Here is a 9,775-nt window from a genome sequence, read left to right on the forward strand (position 1 = left end):
GAAAAATTTTCCCCCATTCCTCTAATCATTCGCTTTAACCGATGAAATTGCTTTGCGAAGATTTTTCAATCTTGCTCAAGCTTTTGCTATCCTGAGGGAAACTTCGGAGGAAACCAGCTACTAGATGGTTCGATTAGTCTTTCGCCCCTATGCTCAGGTCAGACGATCGATTTGCACGTCAGAACCGCTTCGGGCTTCCACCATGGTTTCCCGTGGCTTCGCCCTGCCCAAGCATAGATCACCATCTTTCGGGTCGTGTGCTACTTGCTCTGGATCAGTCATGCAATAAGAGCAAAACCGTCCGTGGTTGCGGGACACCGAATCGGCGCCCTCACCACACAAAGTAGTGCAATTCATAAAAATTACACTGTTCACTTTCATTTCGCGTGTGCGCTTTCAATGAGCGACAACACTTGCAAGCAACTCACACTCCTTGGTCCGTGTTTCAAGACGGGCTGTAGAGAGCATTGAATAGGAAGTTGAGGTCAGACAGGCAATCAAGATCAATTTATCTCATTTTGTTTAGAATCAACAAGAAGAATTCCGAGGAAAACTTCTGCTCGATTCATTAACAAGATTTGCCAAAAGACGACAACTACACTACTCGGTAGCCGAGAATATAATATCAAGGCATTGAGTATGGTAACGCTCACTCCAGTTCCCCTTCAACAGTTTCACGTACTTTTCACTCTCTCTTCAGAGTGCTTTTCAACTTTCCCTCACGGTACTTGTTTACTATCGGTCTCGCTTTATAATTAGCTTTTGGAGAGACATATCTCCAGCTTCGAGTTGCACTTTCAAACAACTCTACTCATAGGAATGAGCCATTATGACTGGTATCGAAAATGACCTTTACAGGATTTTCACCTTCTTTGATGCTACTTTCCAGTAGACATCAGGACAAATTCACCAGTCTAGCATCAAACCATACCGGACACCGAGAAATGTTGCCATTTCTCTTCCCGATGAGCTTTTCCCTGTTCATTCGCCATTACTAAGGGATTCTCAGTTGATTTCTTTTCCTCCCCTTACTGATATGCTTAAGTTAAGGGGGTTCTCTCGCCCAATTCAGGTTATGTAGTTGATTGTCTCTTAATTGGTTCACTGACCAATATGAGACAGAAACCGATTCAGCAGTTTTGTTCGCTACTACTATCAAACACAGGTCGAAGTTTCCATTCAGTCATTAATTCCAACTTTCAAATGTTGTTGTTTCAGCTTTCGCTTACTAGAAGCAACATAATACTCGCTGCAATACAGACCTCGGGAAACCCTCACCGTGAATAAGGTTCACTCACATATTTCACTACATTTTGAGTGGGATTGGAGATGAGGCTACTCGTTCTTGCTCAGTACTAGGCTGAAAATTAACGAAACTTCGTTACAAACGTTCACATGTTGATGTTTCCGCTTTCGCGTACTCGAAACAACATAATACTAGTCTTTGTAATTTAGTTTCATAATTTCAACTGTTCTCATGCAGAATTTTTGCTCATTCTTATCCCAAATTTTGACCTGGCTACTAGTTACACTCCTTGTACTTATTGCAAAATGACCACAAATTTCAACAGCTTTCACATGTTGCTGTTTCGGCTTTCGCTTACTACAGTCAACATAATACTCGTTGCAAAATAAGTGCTCGGCATCTGCAATTTTCCAAAGACGAAGTTTCGCCAGTTCAATTTTCGCTCGCCAATTATGGCTACTAATTCACACGGTACTGAGCTCAACAACATTAAATTTGTTCAGCAAGACTTTCACATGTTGATGTTTTGGCTTTCGCCTACTAGAAGCAACATAATACTCGTCTTGTTAGCTCATTCAATGAGAATAGCTTTTCCCGTTGAGAATTTTTGCCTTCAATTGGCGTTGTAGTGAGTTTGGCTACTCAGATCACCAAATACTTGTGACAATTCGAACCAGAAATGTTTTCAATTTTCACATGCTGATGTTTCGGATTCAACCTACTAGAAGCAGCATAATACTTGTATTCAACAATTTCTGTATCAAATCCCAGTTTTCTCTGGTGCATCTTTGCCAAACTATTCCAAACTGCCTGAGTCTGAATACCAATTACAGGTACTAGTAAATGCACGTTACTAAGGACTATATAGTTCTAGGTTACTGTACACAACGACGTTCACATGTTGATGTTTCAGCTGCCGCTTACTAGAAACAACATAATACTTATCGTGCATACCTTTCCATAACTTGTCCTTTTCAGATGCATTAGTTTCCCTTTGTCTTGGCTTCTACAGTCAGACTGGCTACTAGTAACAGCACAGTACTAATCACATATCGTTCTACAGTTTGCAGACAACTTTCACATGTTGATGTTTCAGCTTTCGCCTACTAGAAACAACATAATACTCGCTGTATACATTTGTAGTTCTCTATGTAACTTTCATGTGAAGAAGTTTCGCCAGTCTTTTTGACTGTCTCAAATCTGAGTCATGCTTAGGCTACTAGTTGCTTCATAGTACTTATCGCCTCGAGATCATTGAACAAAACTTGATTTTCACATGTTGCTGTTTCAGCTTCCGCTTACTAGAAACAACATAATACTAGTCTCATTAAGTTCCGTCTCTTTGCAATTTTCTTATGAAGAAAATTCGCCATCACAATGACTCCAGCAGTTCTTGATCAAGGAATGCAATCATTGATCAGAATGCTATTATTTGAATCGGTTCTGCTTTAAGTGTTCCAATTTTATTGGAAGCACCAACAATAGAACATCAATGTGTTCAATCGAGAGTTATATAACCCTGAATCGGACGCAGTCAACAGCCGAAGCCGAGACCGCCTTTTGCGTTAGAGAGGTCGGTAAACAAATCTTGCGATTCATACCGAATTAACACATATAGCTGTGCTCCTCTTCGTAAAGCGAGCCAAGTGATCCCCTGTTGAAGGATGTATTTGGACCAATCTAGTAGCATTTGGTTTCCAACAAGCTCTCCCAAGTTAGCTTACTTATTGGGCTTTTCAACCAATTCGGTTGGCTACAAGCATCATCAAAGTACTAGCCACAGTTTGATCGCAAAATTCTACGACTTTCACATGTTGATGTTTCGGCTTGCGCTTAGCCTACTATAAGCAACATAATACTAGTCATATCATAGAGCGTGATCAGCTTGTGACGTTCTCATGATGAAGTTTCACCAACAGTGTCTCACTTCGAGCTTAAATCCAGCTACTAGTAACTACACAGTACTGACTGCAACGATAACTTTTATCTATACCTTTCACATGCTGCGCTTTCGGCCAGGGCCTACTAACGTCAACATAATACTCGATATAAACTTTTGTTCATGATGCAGCTTCCCCATGCAGAAGTTTCGCCTTCAAATGCTCTCTTGGCCATATGACGTAAGAAAAGGTTACTAGTAACATCACAGTACTAGCCACAGTTTGATTGCAAAATTCTACGACTTTCACATGTTGATGTTTCGGCTTGCGCTTAGCCTACTAGAAGCAACATAATACTAGTCATATCATAGAGCGTGATCAGCTTGTGACGTTCTCATGATGAAGTTTCACCAACAGTGTCTCATTTCGAGCTTAAATCCAGCTACTAGTAACTACACAGTACTGACTGCAACGCTAACTTTTATCTATACCTTTCACATGCTGCGCTTTCGGCCAGGGCCTACTAACGTCAACATAATACTCGATATAAACTTTTGTTCATGATGCAGCTTCCCCATGCAGAAGTTTCGCCTTCAAATGCTCTCTTGGCCATATGACGTAACACAAGGTTACTAGTAACATCACAGTACTAGCCACAATTTGATCGCAAAATTCTACGACTTTCACATGTTGATGTTTCGGCTTGCGCTTAGCCTACTATAAGCAACATAATACTAGTCATATCATAGAGCGTGATCAGCTTGTGACGTTCTCATGATGAAGTTTCACCAACAGTGTCTCACTTCGAGCTTAAATCCAGCTACTAGTAACTACACAGTACTGACTGCAACGATAACTTTTATCTATACCTTTCACATGCTGCGCTTTCGGCCAGGGCCTACTAACGTCAACATAATACTCGATATAAACTTTTGTTCATGATGCAGCTTCCCCATGCAGAAGTTTCGCCTTCAAATGCTCTCTTGGCCATATGACGTAAGAAAAGGTTACTAGTAACATCACAGTACTAGCCACAGTTTGATTGCAAAATTCTACGACTTTCACATGTTGATGTTTCGGCTTGCGCTTAGCCTACTAGAAGCAACATAATACTAGTCATATCATAGAGCGTGATCAGCTTGTGACGTTCTCATGATGAAGTTTCACCAACAGTGTCTCATTTCGAGCTTAAATCCAGCTACTAGTAACTACACAGTACTGACTGCAACGCTAACTTTTATCTATACCTTTCACATGCTGCGCTTTCGGCCAGGGCCTACTAACGTCAACATAATACTCGATATAAACTTTTGTTCATGATGCAGCTTCCCCATGCAGAAGTTTCGCCTTCAAATGCTCTCTTGGCCATATGACGTAACACAAGGTTACTAGTAACATCACAGTACTAGCCACAATTTGATCGCAAAATTCTACGACTTTCACATGTTGATGTTTCGGCTTGCGCTTAGCCTACTAGAAGCAACATAATACTAGTCATATCATGGAGCGTGATCAGCTTGTGACGTTCTCATGATGAAGTTTCACCAACAGTGTCTCATTTCGAGCTTAAATCCAGCTACTAGTAACTACACAGTACTGACTGCAACGATAACTTTTATCTATACCTTTCACATGCTGCGCTTTCGGCCAGGGCCTACTAATGTCAACATAATACTCGATATAAACTTTTGTTCATGATGCAGCTTCCCCATGCAGAAGTTTCGCCTTCAAATGCTCTCTTGGCCATATGACGTAACACAAGGTTACTAGTAACATCACAGTACTAGCCACAATTTGATCGCAAAATTCTACGACTTTCACATGTTGATGTTTCGGCTTGCGCTTAGCCTACTAGAAGCAACATAATACTAGTCATATCATAGAGCTTGATCAGCTTGTGACATTCTCATGATGAAGTTTCACCAACAGTGTCTCATTTTGAGCTTAAATCCAGCTACTAGTAACTACACAGTACTGACTGCAACAATAACTTTTATCTATACCTTTCACATGCTGCGTTTTCGGCCAAGGCCTACTAACGTCAACATAATACTCGATATAAAATTTTGATCATGATGCAGCTTTCCCATGCAGAAGTTTCGCCTTCAAATGCTCTCTTGGCCATATGACGGAACACCAGGTTACTAGTAACATCACAGTACTAGCCACAGTTTGATTGCAAAATTCTACGACTTTCACATGTTGATGTTTCGGCTTGCGCTTAGCCTACTAGAAGCAACATAATACTAGTCATATCATAGAGCGTGATCAGCTTGTGACGTTCTCATGATGAATTTTCACCAATAGTGTTTCATTCGAATTGGTTCTGCTTTAAGCTCTCCAATTGTTTTGGATGAACCAGTTTTGCCCTTCGAAGCCACTTTTGTGAGCTTTTGTGGGTCTTTACCAAGAGGATATACCTCAAGGCCTCTTTCAATTCCTTTAAGTTCTTTCAACTCCTTTACAGTTTCTAGGTTCACATAGCTGCAAACCTTATTTCTAGTTTTAAGTCTGGCCAACTTGGGGAGAGTTGGTGCAGACCGTGACCAATTCTAGTAGGATGCCACAACAAGAATGTGATCAACTTAGCTTGTCGATGAACCTGCCCCACATTCAAACAACTCTATCGCCTTTTCCTCGTATAGTTATATGCGAGGGCCTCTCATAGAGAGCGCTGTTAGCAACCTTTTCCACATAGACGATAAAGTTGTGAGTGTTTTGCACATGGCTGTTGTCATCACCACGTGACGAGTCAACTCAGCTTGACTCTCTACACTCCGACAAGCTTTGCACATACGCCTTTAGTTCAGTATGTGTCTTTAATCTGACTCCGGTGCCTCAAGCCGGAAAAATTGTCAGATTATGATCATTATCGGTTAGTCATCCCGATGCAAGATCGTATCGTACTGTCTTTGTCTACCTCCAGATTCCGAAGAACAGGAGGAGACTCTCCCAGACCTACATATCTGGGAGAATGTTCAGAGGGCGAGAAGCTGTGGATTACTCTCCCCTAAGAACTGACTAAACTTTACCCTCGTCCAAGGTAAGTTTATTTTAGCTAGCCTTCTATGTAAAGGATCTGAGGCTAAGCTGTGTTTTTTCGAGCCTTTGGCTCGGAGCAAGTTCAGTGGGCGCCCCGAGTAGCTCAACTCTTTCCCACTGAACAGCGCAACGCTCTGTCACTCGCTGGGATTTTTGCGTGTCGGTTCTAACCACGCGACTTGTGGACCTTTTTAGGCCTTTCTCATTCACAAGTCTATAGCTGGGCTTCTATAACCCAGCTTCTGAGATCTAGATAGCTGCAGTTCTGCTAGGCTGCTTTTGCTAACTAGTCTCCCTTTAAGCAGTCCCTTGCCATGACTGCTGAACTATGTATCCACACAAGTAGTTTTTGAGCTCGATACATAATTCGAGATTGGTTGCCAAGCAATCTCTAGCGACAGAGCGTCATGCGCACTACAGACATGGCCTCTACCAGCAGCCATGCCCGAAGGAATCAATCACTGATCCTTCCGCAGGTTCCCCTACGGAAACCTTGTTACGACTTTTACTTCCTCTAGACAATTAAGCTCGATCCGCTTCATCCCGTTGCCGGAGACCGAAGTCCCAACAGTAGGAATTTGCAATTCTTGCTTAACTATCCAATCAGTAGTAGCGACGGGCGGTGTGTACAAAGGGCAGGGACGTAATCCCTATGAGTTGTTGACTCATAAGTACCAGGAATTCCTGGTTCACGTCTGCAAGTTACAACAGACGATCCCCTTGAAGCGCTGTACTTTTCTCTGATTGCCCAGTCCATTTCGGACCAAGGGCTGAGTACTCAATCTAAAAGTACACAGTGTAGCGCGCGTGCAGTCCAGAACATCTAAGGGCATCACAGACCTGTTATAGCCTCACTTCATCTGCGGTATTTAATTCCGCATAGTTCCTCTAAGAAGTGTTTGAATTCACATATAGTGAATTTCATTATTTAGATGGAGAAGATCTCGTTCGTTATCGGAATTAACCAGACAGATCACTCCACTAACTAAGAACGGCCATGCACCACCGCCCATATAATCATGAAAGATATTCAATCTGTCAATCCTTAAGATGTCTGGACCGGGTGAGTTTTCCCGTGTTGAGTCAAATTAAGCCGCAGGCTCCACTCCTGGTGGTGCCCTTCCGTCAATTCCTTTAAGTTTCGATTTTGCAACCATACTTCCCCCGGAACCAATAAACTTTGGTTTCCCGGTTAATCTCTTGCCAAGTCAAGATCGACTTTGACAAATTGTAGGTTGGTATAGTTTATGGTCAGAATTACGAGGGTATCTAATCCTCTTCAATACTCTGACTTTCGTTCTTGATTAATGAAAACATTCTTGGCAAATGCTTTCGCAGTAGTTTGTCTTGCCACGATCCAAGAATTTCACCTCTAACGTAGCAATACAAATGCCCCCGTCTGTTCCTTTCAATCATTACCGCACTCAGCCAACCGGCATCAATCGAGTAGCGGGTCATTCTCCATTATTCCATGCTTTATTATTCGATCCCAAAGGATGCTTTGAACACTCTAATTTTCTCAGGGTGAAAACACCGTTTCCACAGTTCGTCACATTTAAGTGCAAACTATTTCTTCGATGCGAAGGATGAGCGGAACGAGTCAACAGATTTAACTGAAGACCATGTTGCCGTTCTACTCAAACAGATCCAACTATGAGCTTTTTAAACGCAGCAACTATTGCATACGCTTGTAGAGGCTGGTATTACCGCGGCTGCTGGCACCAGACTTGCCCTCTACTCGTTCATCAATGGAGCTTTTAAGTCCATTCCATTCTGATTACAAACCATAAAGGTTCATATCATTATTTCTAGTCACTACCTCCTCGTGCGGAGAGTGGGTAATTTGCGTGCCTGCTGCCTTCCTTGGATGTGGTAGCCGTTTCTAAGGCTCCCTCTCCGGAATCGAACCCTGATTCCCCGTTACCCGTCACAACCATGGTAGTCCGTTACACTACCATCATAGGTTGATAGGTCAGAAATTCGGAAGTTCCGTCCCCAAGCCGAAGCTATCTGGGATCTTTCAGTTACTAGGACTCATCACGGGATGTGTCTGTACTTAGCAAATCACCCGGTGTAGTCTTGTAAAAGTCTCCGACAGTGTCGGACAATCAGCATGCATTAGCTGCAGGGTTACCGCAGTTATTCATTTAGCTTGCAAATCAACTAATAGATAGTAACTGATTTAATGAGCCATTCGCGGTTCCACTTTTTCAAGCTTCGCTTGCACATGCATGGCTTAGTCTTTCAGACAAGCATATGGCAACTGACAGGATCAATCAGTTTAATTGTACTTTGAACAATCTTTCGATTTGTTCGAATTTAGAAAGACATAGCCTTGCGGCCTCGTCAATCTTGCTTTGAGCTTTTTAAATCACGAAGAGTTTCAATGCATGCTTTGGCATGGCTACTAGTTACTACACAGTACTCTACACACTTAGAGTTACCCACGATTACACATTTCACATGCTGATGTTTCGGCTCGCGCGTACTAGAAACAGCATAATACTATGTGTACTGGTAGATAGCGCTCTGTGAGCATTTCCCATGAGCAGGTTTTGCCCTCCAAATCTCTGTTCTACTGTTACCAATACCGGCTAACAACTGTATCATACTAGGGAGAATTGACTCATGATTTAAAAACCAGATGTTCACATGTCGATGTTTCGGCTCTCGCCTACTAGAAACAACATAATACTAGTCTGTTAAAAATCTCAATCACGCCGCCTCTTCAGATACAGAAGTTTTACCTTTTATTGGTTAGAGAACAGCTTTCCAGCTGTCGACATGGTTACTAGTAACAACACCGTACTCAACACAAAAACTTTTCAACTTCACAACTTTCACATGCTGATGTTTCTGCTTTCGCATACTAGAAACAGCATAATACTTATTGTTTTGTCAAGTAATTTGTGTGTCTTTCCCATGTGAAGTTTCACCGGTCAACAATGTTTCCCTGACCAATTACGGCTACTAGTAGCTGTATAATACTAGGGAAAATGATTGAGGATTTAATATCAGATTTTCACATGTTGATGTTTCGGCTTTCGCCTACTAGAAACAACATAATACTAGTCTGCTAAGAAATCTCGCTCAAATTGCCTTTTCACATACAGAAGTTTCACCTTCTATTGGTTAGAGAACAGTTCTCAGCTGTCGACATGGTTACTAGTAACAACATCGTACTCAACACAAAAATTCTTCAACTTCACAACTTTCACATGCTGATGTTTCTGCTTTCGCGTACTAGAAACAGCATAATACTTATTGCTTTGTCAAGAAGTGTGTGTGTCTTTCCCATGCGAAAGTTTCACCGGTCAGCAATAATTGCCGTGTCCAATTAAGGTTACTCATAGCTGTATAATACTAGGGAAAATGATTGAGGATTTAATATCAGATTTTCACATGTTGATGTTTCGGCTTTCGCCTACTAGAAACAACATAATACTAGTCTGCTAATAAATCTCGCTCAAATTGCCTTTTCACATACAGAAGTTTCACCTCTTCTTGGTCACTGTACAGATGATGCTGTCTGTTCTTTATTTGGTTCTGCTTATTATAAGGAGGGGCATCACTCCTTCCTCCTTGGTTTGCATGCATTAAGCCTGCT

The 9,775-nt window shown here is 41.9% G+C and overlaps 1 non-coding gene and 1 pseudogene across 1 annotated transcript in view; both read right to left on the reverse strand.

The window, feature by feature from the left end:
• LOC142357302 (large subunit ribosomal RNA) overlaps positions 1 to 1,077 on the reverse strand; it is a 3,522-nt gene extending 2,445 nt beyond the window's left edge. Inside the window, exon 1 of the ribosomal RNA XR_012761589.1 lies at positions 1 to 1,077. This exon is cut by the window's left edge and continues 2,445 nt beyond it. This is a non-coding gene — a ribosomal RNA (large subunit ribosomal RNA).
• Positions 1,078 to 2,760: 1,683 nt separating this feature from the next.
• LOC142357301 (5.8S ribosomal RNA) lies at positions 2,761 to 2,912 on the reverse strand (annotated as a pseudogene).
• Positions 2,913 to 9,775: the final 6,863 nt, after the last annotated feature.

The sequence above is a fragment of the Convolutriloba macropyga genome, unplaced genomic scaffold (genome assembly GCF_964194025.1).
Source record: "Convolutriloba macropyga unplaced genomic scaffold, txConMacr16.3 SCAFFOLD_3115, whole genome shotgun sequence".
In the NCBI taxonomy this organism is placed as follows: domain Eukaryota; kingdom Metazoa; phylum Xenacoelomorpha; order Acoela; family Convolutidae; genus Convolutriloba; species Convolutriloba macropyga.